This window comes from Anabrus simplex, chromosome 10, assembly GCF_040414725.1.
Source record: "Anabrus simplex isolate iqAnaSimp1 chromosome 10, ASM4041472v1, whole genome shotgun sequence".
NCBI classification, from domain to species: domain Eukaryota; kingdom Metazoa; phylum Arthropoda; class Insecta; order Orthoptera; family Tettigoniidae; genus Anabrus; species Anabrus simplex.
In genome coordinates, this window is record NC_090274.1 from 30924454 (window position 1) to 30937411 (window position 12958).

Sequence of the window (12958 nt, forward strand, 5' to 3'; positions counted from 1 at the left end):
CAGGCAGTAGTTGAATATGTGAGTCAGTATTGGTAGTACAGCCCCGATGATGTTTTTAATTAATTTTATAGAGATACCGTCATTACCTGTCGCATCGGAAGTGATAGAGTACAGCACACGTTTAACATCATTTGCGCTAACGGTGTGGAAAGAGAACTGGTCGCACTCGGAAGAGCGTGCTAAGTTTGTGGGATTAGCTGGTAATGGAACTGGTCCGACTTTAGGCTGAGAAAAGTAATCATTTAAGGTATCTAGAGATATGGTGAGAATGTGCTCTTCTACGGCTTTGCCTATGCCCAGAGATCGTAACTTCTTCCAGGTTTGGTTTAAATTATTATTTCTCGCTAACTGTTGAAAGTAGCGGCATTTACTGTTTCTAATTAGCTGTTTAACTTTGTTTCTTAACTTTGTTTCTAAGTATCCTGTATTGCTCAAAGTCATCTTTGTCACGTGTTCATCTGAATTGTCTGTACCAACGGTCACGCCTGGCCATAACAGATCTTATCTCGGTCGTCAGCCAGGGAGAAGGGGGGCGGGTAAATCTTACCTGCCTCTCCGGAGCATGTTTGTCATACAAGTTCAGCACTAATGAGTTGAATCTGACTTTTGAGTCAATGTCATGAAAATTACGTATGTCATCCCACGGTAAGTTATATGCGTCATTACGTAGGTCATCTAATTCAATATGTTTTATGTCTCTTAATATAACGTAGCGTGCTTTATACTTCGGTCCTCTGATAGAGTAACATAAGTACAATAAGTCGTGAGTTGAAATCCCAGGAGCTGGGATCCGTCCGTGCTTAACGACTTTCTGGGGTTGATTTGAAATTATAAGGTCAATTAAAGTGTGAGTCGAGTGGTCAGGGTAGTAGACATGATTCGTAGCGTTAAGTGGTAGGATTTCCATGTTCAGAGCATGGAATATGTGACAAAACTTATCCGATTCACTAGTTTGTTTTAACAAGTCAGTATTAAAATCCCCCATGACTATGACATCTTCGTAGACCGAGATAAGATCAGTTAAAGCTGCTTCGAATTCCCCCATTTGTCTAATATTAGGTGGCTTATATACAATTCCTATTAATATTTTCTTATTACAGTCGAGTTCAACAAACATATACTCAGGTCGCAGGGGAAGGCTTGGGTCTGAGGTGCAGATAATCTTGCATTTTAAATCATTCCTGTAGTAAAAGGCTACTCCACCACCTCGTCTGTCAGTACGGTCATGTTGTAAGAGCGAGTATCCGTCGAGATTTACAGCACATGACGGCAAATCTCCACGTAACCAGCTTTCTGATATGCCAATACAATGCACCTTATTATTTTCGAAAATTGCCTGTAGTTCTTCTAGGTGAGCTGCAATGGATAGTGAATTTAGGTGACAACACGAGAGAGCTCTCGGGTGATGCATCAGCCGTCGCCTCAGAATGGATCCCGTTGCTTCAGAGTATGGGAGGGGTGAGGGTTGAGTTAAGAGGGGAGGCGAGGAATGCGGGTCATTGACACAAGGGATAGATTCGTCTACCAACATAACAGGAAAACTAATAGTAGGTACATGAAATAAGATGAGCTTACCTGAGAACAGCACTGAATACATCCACTGACTATTACATACACACACTCACTCACACACAAACGTAAACTACTGAAAACACACATAATAAAATTTAACAGTCCACTCGTTCATCCTACACAGCTAAGGCATTTAGTTGCGCAATCGTGCATATTTGAAACTTTGTGTTATCTTTCAAAACACATATTCTCCCGTCCTGAGTCCAACAGTTTCTTGGTCCCCAAAATTCCCTAGCACGATTTAATATACTTTTCCTCATACTTGTGAGGGACTCTGTGATAAGAAGTCCACTCCCCTTCAGTGCACGCTTGGCTCGCCACACACGATCATGATAGCGCAGGAATTTAATTATAATCGGGCGATTTCCTTGCGCAACCACTTGTGCAGATGTCTGGCTTCGGCGCCCCAGCCGGTGACAGCGGTCAACGTCACTCATTGAGAGCTCAATCGAAAATTTAGTTTTTATTATATCCAAAGACTTATTATATACATCTTCAGACGGTTCTTCCGGGACGCCGTGTAGCAGTAGGCAATTTCGGCGACTATATTGCTCTGCCTCATCCTGTTTCTGAATTTTATCCTCTATCGCGCTTAGTTGTTTCTTCAGGTCACCAATTGCAGTTGTTACTTGCGACTTGAATGCCTGGAATTCGCCGTCCAGCGTTTGAAGTACAGTCGGAGGGTTGGCAGCACTTACAGCGGAGTCCAAGCGAGCTTGAAAGTCCTTCATCACTTTTTCAAATTCAGTTATTTTCCTAGTTGCTTCTTTCAAAGCCATGACGGGAGTGTAGAACTGACGCTTGTCAATTTATGTTCCACAACTATGCACAGATTAAACACTTTCTGCAACCTATTATGCGAATCGAGTAGGATGTTTACGGAGCGAAAATTACTCACTCATCACACTAGTCGCCATCTTGACTTGTGTGGAAGGTAAATTCTTAAATCAAAGGATCATATAAGCCAACTTTTACATGTTTACTTATGCTATATAGCAAAACAACTTAATAGTGGAATACATACAGGGATTTACAAAATGAATTATTATTAGGACGCGTCCGCTATTTGGAAAATAGTAAGAGATTTGGGAAACATTTTTCCATACAAACACTCACAGCTGTAGTCTATGAATAAACAATGCTCCATCAATCAAATTGAGTTTGATAGCAGGCCTGATATAGTAATACAAAACAAATAATATTGGATATAATAATAGAAAGAACTAGGAGATTACCAGAGAGGATTCACACCCTAGTGGAGCTGTCATAACCAGATCATGAGTCTCAAGCTAATAATGGAGATTACAAAGGGAGAAGAAACAGATACTGGGGCAACATTTATAGGCACCAAAAAAATCATACAACTACATCCATAGAGGATCTCTACTGGAAATTCTAAGACATCTCGGACTTCACCCCAAGTACTAAATGGTGAGTTGGCCATGCGGTTAGGGGCATGCAGCTGTGAGCTTGCACCCGGGAGATAGTGGGTTCGAATCCTACTGTCGGCAGCCCTGAAGATGGTTTTCCATAGTTTCCCATTTTCACACCAGGCAAATGCTGGGGCTGTACCTTAATTAAGGTCAAGGCTGCTTCCTTCCAACTCCTAGGCCTTTCCTATTCCATCGTCGCCATAAGACCTATCTGTGTCGGTGCGGCGTAAAGCCACTAGCAAAAAAAAAAAAAAAAAAAAAAAAAAGTACTAAATATGATAAAATGAACCTCACAATTACCAATACAAAAGTGAAGTTCAGGGGGCAAATTATCAAAACCATTTGAGATCAAAACAGGACTATGCCAGGGTGATGGACTCTTACTCCTACTGTTCAACTGCGCTCTAGACAAGGTAATGAGGTAATGGTTCAAGAAATGACCTCCAAAATTAAAAATAGGCAGAAAAATTTAAAAACTACCTTAGTTTTGCCAACGACTTGGTACTATTAGCAAATGACTTAGACAAAGCTAAAATACAGATATCAGAACTTCACAATGCAACTAAAATGGCCTCAAAATATAGGCTAATTCGAGAAGAGAAATTATGTCCCAAAAACCGATATCATTAAAGGAAATAAGCATAAATGGTAATAAAGTCAAAATTGTCACCAAATTCAAGTACCTCGGAGAAGTAATAACCAACAACCTAAACAACAACAAAGACTTGATGTAAATACAGCAAGAACAAACAAGCTAGCTAAAGCGCAAAGAACAACCTGAGACATCTACAAAAAACTGTCTATCCATAAACGCAAAACTAAAATACAACAGCACGGTTATAAAACTGGAAGTCACATATGCAGCAGAAACACTCTTCCACCTGAACAAAACAATCAAAGACTGACAGACTACAGAAGATCGAAAGAAGAATTGGAAGAACCTGCATCAATAAAAAATACCAGAAAGACGGACAGTGCCCAACAAAGTCGTGTACAAAGATATGGAACCTACTGCTAATACTCTGCCTAAGAGAAGACTGGGATTCTTTGGACAATAATGAGAATTCAGGATTTGAGACTTTTGAAACAACTGGTACAGTACAATCTTGACTCAAAAAATAAGAGAGGATCTGAAGGAAATTAGCCTTAAACAGAAGACACCAAAGATAAGATAAAATTAAACAAAAAAATCCAGGACACAAACATCTGCTTCACACTCACAAAAAAAGAAACTTACAACTAAGATATTTTCAACACCAGAAGGGCACAAAGATCGGAATATATGAAAAAGTACTGGGAGGACTGCAAGCTCAAACAATCCCTTCAAAGAGACTTGGATAATGGACTGACTAAAGTGATCCTATGCATTCATCAAAGTGAAAGAGAACAGAGTGCAGTTAGAATTCTCCTAGACCAAATGAAAAGACATGATTAAGAGATTCTAAAGGAATCTGATGTGAAAGGAATTTATTTTATTTTCTAGATGCATTTCTACTTCTGAAATAATGTTAAGCTTCTCTGCATGAAGTAATTTTTTCACTTGTCTCGCCTCTTTAACGGCATCTTTACATAAATCACCTTCCACCTCGTCCGTGCCCGTGTTTGATGCAGTAGTATCAGCAGTCATATACTGAATGAGACACTCAAACATCCATGATGGATCCTCTGTGTACACAGTTTTATCAATAGACTTAAAGTCCACTGCACCATTACCAAATTTTTTAAAAGTTCATGAGGTTCAAGCTTAGCACTTACATTTTCACATTCATTACTTCTGGAACTGTGCCCATGTTCACAGCACAAAATTTTTTACCAATAATTCTTATTTTGTAGTGATGATATGCATTATTGAGAAAGACTGCAGTTCAGAATTTTTTTTCTATATATGCCAATGTATTTCTGCTGGGAATTTAAAAAATAAATGTCTATTATCTAGAAGAGTCCATTTCCCAAAATTAGGAGAAGTTTCAATGTACATGATGTATGAATGTAAATCTAAAGACAGAGAAGAATGAGGATAGAATATACACAAAAGGTAAATACAATGAACCTGCATTATACATTTATATAATAACTGTTAGGTTACTTTTCTCCTTTTTTGTTCTTATCTTCCACTACTGTGTAACGCTTCTTAGGGTGCTACCAACAGATACTCCACGATCCCCTGCCCTTTAATTTGTATTCAACAGCCTAAGTAATACTGCTTTGCAATATGGTTGAAAGCACCCATATAAGCAGTTAGATTTCCAGTTCAGCAATACGCTGCGGATCATTTCTCGGATTATCCGATCTACTCCAGTGTACCGTAAAATGAAAATGTTAAAGGTCCACCTTTTCAATACCATGAATGTTTATTGATGTGAATATATATCACAGAACGTCTAGAGAAGGTTGGTACTAGTTTCGACGCTCATTGCGCGTCATCATCAGCCAACAAATCAATTGAGCAAAATGCAACTTATCGAATAGCAATATATAACATATGATAGCACCTATAAGACAAATGTTAAACTATGACTAGTTGAAATATAAAACACATGACAGCAAATACAAGGATTAATGTCGAAAGCTAAACTTAAAACAATGAAAACTCCAGGGTATCGATTACTATTTCTTTATCATATCACCCCACCAGACTCGCATTGTTCAAGTGCATTACTTCAAGAGAACAATAAAATCTCATCCAACAAATATACAGGGATATCAAGGACTTTACCATCAGTGAACTAAAATCCTGCCACCCACCAATGAGAACATCCAAGTAGTTGACAGAGTCAGGCTTCAGTTTGTCTCAGGAATGAAAACAGCGGGAGTCACATGTTCCTGGGACTGTTCACGTTCCACGAGGCCCTGCTCTCCCTCACAGAACTTTATCATCAATGAACAAAACATGACTGATGTGCATATTTGCACCATAAGTGGGGCTTCCGGAGCTCACCCGACTGTTACTGTGAAGCACAATCCTTCTGAATGTCCACTGTACTCATAGCAGGGATCACACACAACCTTGTGGAGGTTACATCATCCTTAATCCAATGGCTGCATGGAATTTGTATGCAGTTCTGATGTGACTTTTCGTACTTTCTTTCGGCAAGAAGCTCGAAATCCTGTTGATGTATGTACGAGGGCTATTTTTTTTTCAAGGTCCGATCGGTCGCGACAGTCAAACGCCCGTGAATATATGATGAACCGCTGCGCAGATGTGTTGCGCAACATCTCTGAAATGACCGTTATGCGCCTCACCTCAGTCCCGTCAGTAGTGAAGGTGCAGCGCGCTCGTAAACATGGCTACAACGATTGCTTCGCCCGCCAAGTGTGAAGTGCACGGTGTAATTCGATTTCTTCAGGCTGAGGGGTGCAATGTAGCCGAAATTCATCGCCGAATAAGTCGTGTGTATGGTGAAACGTGCATGAGCGACAGCAAAGTGCGACAATGGTGCAGGAACTTTACAGCAGAGCGTACAGACGTCCGTGATGCAGGCGGCCAGGGAAGGAAGCGTGTCAACCGATGATCTTGTTCAGCGTGTGGATCAGGCAATTCGAGAAAATCGACGGTTCGCAATTTCTGTGTTGAGTGCTTCGTTTCCTGAAATTTCCAGGTCAGCTCTCTACGCAATTGTGAGTGAGACACTTCAGTACCGCAAACTTTGTGCGAGATGGGTTCCGAAGATGCTGTCTGACCGTCACAAAACACAGCGAATGGGCGCCGCTTTAGCGTTTCTCCAGCGCTACCATGATGAAGGACCGGATTTTTTGAACAAAATTGTCACAGGGGACGAGACATGGGTTCATTTTGAAACGGAAGAAACAAAAGAGCAATCCAAACAGTGGATGCATTCGCAATCCCCGAGTAAGCCAAAGAAATTCAAGCGAACATTCTCCAACAGAAAGTGTATGGCTACTGTGTTCTGGGACCGGAAAGGAGTTCTGTTGGTGGAATTCATGGAACGTGGTTCCACCATCACTGCAGCCGCATACTGTGCGACTATTCAATGTCTACGACGGGCAATTCAGAATAAGCGGAGAGGGATGTTGACATCAGGCATTGTCCTCCTCCATGACAATGCTCGGCCGCACACTGCAGCTGCCACCACAAACCTCCTGCAGCGTTTCCAGTGGGAAGTTTTCGATCACCCAACATACAGTCCGGACCTGGCTCCATCAGATTTTCACCTCTTTGCTCACATGAAACGCTGGCTAGGAGGACAGCGTTTTGACACCGACGAGGCGCTGCAGACCGGCGTACAAAGATGGTTACAGGCGCAGGCGGCGACGTTCTATCAAGAGGGCATTGACAAGTTGGTACCACGCTAGGACAAATGTCTCAATCTGCGAGGCGACTATGTTGAAAAATAGCTGTGATGTATCAGTAAGTGTTACTAATAGAAAAGTGTCAAATTTGTACTGCTGTTTCATTTTGTGACCAATCGGACCTTGAAAAAAAAAATAGCCCTCGTATTATACACTCATCAAAAAAAAAAATCATACCAAGGAGGAGGAGCCAGATCATATAGGTGTTTGTAACGTTGATGTACTGTAAGTAACTGATTACAATATCACAGTAACAGCATAGTTCATTGCAGAAAACCGAATATTTGAAGGGAGAATCTAGTACCCTGTGAATCCATCTCTAGCTTGGATACAAAATGTGATACCAACATAAAGGGTCTGTTATTGGACATTATAAATTTTCTTGTTGCCAGCATTTCACCCTAGTGAGCTAATTTGGGCTCGTCAGTTGGTAAATACCACACCTAACAAGACGCGTGGCTAGTGCATACCGTGGAGGCCACTGCATACGCTATTTCAAGCTACCAGCAGTGCCAATGCACTATGAGAGACTTTGTCTCTTTTGAAAAGTTGAAGATTGCCAGGCTATCAGATGATATGGTTTTAGATTCCCTTAGGGAGCCTACTGTATATCCATTATCGTACAAAATATGATATGAGTGGGCAAGGAGGCATACAGGTTTTGTATGGTTTCCTGCAGCACATTTGCTGGAACTGGTGCTCTATATCATGTTAACTCCTAGGCTGTATCCTGGCAACTTACATCTGGACAGGAGTTGACTTTGGTCTACACAGTGAGTTTCTTGTAAGAGTACTACATCCACTTGGTTGTCATTCAGCACTCCTGTAGGTATATCGCTCACTGCCTTGCTTATGCCTTCAACAATTAGTTGTAGTAATGTCAGTGAATGTCCTAGGTCCTTTGTTGTTGTTTGGTTCTGAGAAGAACCATTTGTACTCATGATCATGTATCCTCTATTTGCTGGGATATCCTCAAGAAAATTTCTTTTGGTCCAGCAGCCACTGAAGCCATTCTCACACAAGATTTCCTAAAAATGGATAGATACTTCAACACCTGGCGACTGAAACCCAATGTAAACAAAACGAGATTAGTACCTTCCATCTAGACAACAGGAGAGCCCATTACAGACCACAAGTTCAATTCAGAGGCCAACAGTTAAAATACTGTGCTCATCCAAAATACTTGGGTATTGTGCTGGATCGCTCTTTGACGTATAAAGAACACCTCTGCAGAACAGCAGCAAAGGTTAAAACACGTAACAACATCCTTTACAAACTCAGTGGCACTAGTTGGGGAACAAATGCTAATGTCCTCTGAACAACAGCTCTTGCCCTAGTATACCCAGTTGCAGAATATTGCAGCCCTGTATGGATCAACAGCGCACATACAGGAAAAGTTGACGTCCAGCTGAATGATACCATGAGGACAGTGTCTAGCACACTCAAATCCACACCACTTAAATGGCTGCCAGTATTAACTAACATCCATCCTCCTCACCTTCAAAGCCTAACTGCTCTGAAGAAGGAATGGTTAAAGTGTACTGCAAATACACTCTTGCCGATTCATCAGGACTGCAACCCTCAGAAGCATGGAAGATTAAAATCTCGACATCCATCATGGCAACTAGGAAAGAGGCTGGTTGAATCACAGTACAACATGAATAATGTCTGGAGGGAAGAGTGGGCTGCTTCACACCCTGACCAGCTAGGATTGATATCTGACCCTTGTAGGAAATTTGCTGGGTTCAACTTGCCAAGAAGAATCTGGGCTTCGTTGAACAGGGTGTGGACCGGTCTTGGAAGATGCAACTTCTGGCTCCACAAGTGGGGAAACATTACCAGCCCTCATTGTGACTGCGGTGACGTGGTTCAGACAGTCCACCATGTTGTAATGATGTGCCCACTTCGGAGTTTCCAGGGAGATACCATGAACTTCATGGGGCAAATGAAAAGGCAGTGAATTGGCTAAATTCTCTGGGCATTAAATTATAAGTTAATTACCATCCATTGATCCTTTGTCCGATTGTTGTTCTATATACTTTAAGTGTATATTATATATATATATAGTTTCTCTGTACCCTCTATACGTCATACGAAATAAAATGAATAAATAAATAAATAAATAAATTCCTAGGCTGCTGAAGTTGGCACACGTAGATGGTCCCAGACATTGGCACTGGGCGATAAACTGGGCAAGTTATGGAAGTGTGCCAATACTGCAGACACATTTCTGTGATAACCTTGCTGTGTGTGGCCAAGCATTATCTTGTTGGAAAATGCTTCTTGGAAGACCTTATAAAACATGTATGTATGCATGTTCAGTCTTCAGCTCTAAGGCTGGTTGGATCCTCAACAGCTCTGCCATCAGCTGTCATAGATGGCCTAGGCATCACTGAAGAGGCGTACTAGGGAAATGAGGAGTGAGGTAGTTTCCCGTTGCTTTCCTCACCGAGCCAGAAGTTGCTATTACATATCAGTCTGCCAAGCCCACTGAAATGCATGCACCAACCGACCCTATGAGCAACATTTTCACACCATTCATAGCAGGGACTGGCTGCAGAAGGAATGGCATTACTAGCATCGCTCATACCTCACAGAATACCCTGCACATATCACTGAGCTGTCGATGTTCCTCATTTCTGTATATAATGGCCCAAAATGGCCCCGAAGACCTTACAAAACGTGTGGCCACAGAATATCCTGCACATATCACTGTGCCGTCAATGTTCCTCATTTCTTATATAATGGCCCCCACCCCCATCTCAACAAGCAATATTTGGAGTTTTACTTTAATTTACTACCTTTATCAGAAATCTTTTAATGTATGACAAATTTTCATAAACCCATTCAGATTAAGGGTAACTTTATATTTGTCACACTAAAAGCAATATTTCTTACAGATTCATGCCTGAAACAGACTTAGAATTTCCCCGATGGAGCCAATTTATGAACAGTACCAGCAATTTTCTGAGGGAAACATCCCCAGTGCCTTCCCTACAGCCTCAGCAGTGCAGTTCAGTGAGATGGTCATCCTCTTGTGGTGTATTCAAAAATAAAATAGAAGAAATTACCTCTGGATATTCATGGACTATAAAACTCACAACTACTATCTGTGAACCTTATACTAAACTAGAATATCCCTGACAAAATAAATCGCTAGTCAGACACACGCATTTATGATGTTTACAACTCATGTACACTAATGAAGGCTGTAACTGTCACTGTATGTCAATGAACATACCCATAATGATGGGTATATCCGCCATTGTACAAGGATGAGTTTTTGAACCAAATTTGTATTACACTTGTATCTTACAAAACTGACTGATTTTTAAAATATTTATATCCAGAGCGATGGTAAACCTCATGGAGTCAAGTAATATTTTATGCAGTAGTATCAAAGGCCAGAATGCTTTTGGAATATAAATGGACTAAGACAGGGAAGTGCACTGTGGCCATAGATCATTGACCCCTATCCACTTTTCACACCTCCCTGGAGACATAAGAGATGTGTATTGATTTTTGGATACTCCTTAGCTCTTTGTCCTGACCCAGTATTATTATGGTGGGCTCGCCACACCCATAGGCATTTTTATACCAAACCACCAGGTTTCAACGAGGCCGTCCCAAACCTGGAGAATAGTTGCTGCCTGCTGGATTTCAGTGGTATTTCCTTCACTGGGAGACCAGCATTCAACTAAAGGAGTATCCACTTGAAGCATTTGGGTCGTTTACAGTCGGATTATTTACCGCTGTCCAACACTCGGATATGAGTCGCTATCTGTACAGTCTGCTCCATCCCATAGCAGGTAATATTACTGATTATGGAATTAAAATAACTATGCAGAAAAGCAAGACAATGGAGCTGACTACAGAATAAAGAGCAGGGAAAGGTACTGTAAAAATTGGGGGACAAGTCTTTGGAATTTTGGAAAGCTTCAAGTATTTTGGAAGCAAACTGATGACAGATGCAGGATTGGAAATAGAGAGGATAAGAAAAGGGAAATACATTTTACCAGAATGGTGTGGAACTTGATCTGGAAGAAGAAAAGTACCAAGGAAGTGCAAAAAGGTGTATTATTGACACATCCGACAGCCTGCAGACACCTGGACACTGAGAAAAGACAGGACAGTAAAATCCAGGTCAGTTGAGAGGAAATTTTTAAGAAGTATGGTAGTAAAGACAAGAAAGAACAAGGGTAAGAAATGTGGATGTCAAAAGCTTTCTGACAGAATGAAAGAAATAAACTTAGGTCATCTGGCCTTTTTAAGAGGATGAAAGAAGGAAGGATACTAAAGCAGATGATCTAGGCTAAGAGTAGAGGAAGAAGAACAGGAGGCAAATCCCAGCTAAGATGGTATCACCCTAGCACGAACAGTATAATAAGAAATAATGTGAATTAAGAAACATCTGGGTAGAAATGGTGATTGGATAAAGGAGGAAGGAAAGGTTGCATTCAAGCCCCAATCTGGCTGGAACATGAAAAAAGGAGTACCAAAACCACAAGGTCCAAATATAAGACTCTTCATTTTACGTTAAAATGTACAAATAAAAACCATAGTAGTCTTATACGGGCAGCTTAATATTTAACGAGAGTCATTTTTGTGAAGGTCTCTTTGTATCATTCCCCTAATTGTACTGGCTTCCGTGGCAGGACTCACCATTGCAGCTGAACGAATAAACTGAAATTTTTCAAGTTCTGACTTTTCTTCCCTCCCTTCCGTTTTGCAGCTTGTGAGCTATTGTTGCTTGGCACTACTGTGTAAATGCATTCAGTTTTGGTCACTATTCCAGTCATGGTGGATCATGCAGAAAAGAGCCCGGCTAAATGGTTAGCGTGCTGGCCTTTGGTCACAGGGGTCCCAGGTTCGATTCCCGGGAGGTCCAGGAATTTTAACCATCACTGGTTAATTTTGCTGGCACAGGGGCTGGGTGTATGTGTCATCTTCATCATCATTTCATCCTCATTATGACATGCACGTCGCCTCTGGGGGTCAAGTCAAAAGACCTGCACCAGGCGAGCCAACATGTCCTCTGACATTTCTGGCACTAAAAGCCATACGCAATTCATTTCATGCAGGAAAGAGTGTATTTGTCACATCAGTTAAATGAAGGAGAGAGAAGTTATAATATAAACTTCAAATTATGGGTTTTACACAAGGCAAAACATACTAATAATGTACAGGCTGTGAAAAATTTGGTAAGTTATTTCTAAGTTTAACACATGATGTTAGCAGAAAGATGAATAAAAGTGGAAGAATGCCAGCACATGAAGACAAACTTACAGACAATCAAAAACAAGAAAATTAAATGAAAATGATAGGCCTGATACTGCATTCATGCAGGAGATGTGAAGGCGGTGAAGGTTCCACTAACTGAATTTAAGGCAAGCCTGATGTGGTGTAAGCAAATTATGCCATGTTCGGGACTGCACTTATGACGTCACACTACGACTGCAAAATGCCTACCAGCAAATTATGCCCCTAAATTTGGCCACTTATCAGCGTTACAAAATGTTATTAGATTTACTTTAGGACTTACTACGGCTTTCAGGGCTGTATTTACATCGCACTACTACTGTGCAATGCCTACCAGCAGATTACACCATGTAAGCCCCTACATTTTGCATTAAAATAACATT

At 41.0% G+C, this 12958-nt stretch overlaps 1 protein-coding gene across 1 annotated transcript in view; it reads right to left on the reverse strand.

The window, feature by feature from the left end:
* msl-2 (male-specific lethal 2) overlaps window positions 1–12958 on the reverse strand; it is a 42560-nt gene that overhangs the window by 2240 nt on the left and 27362 nt on the right. The window lies entirely within an intron of this gene.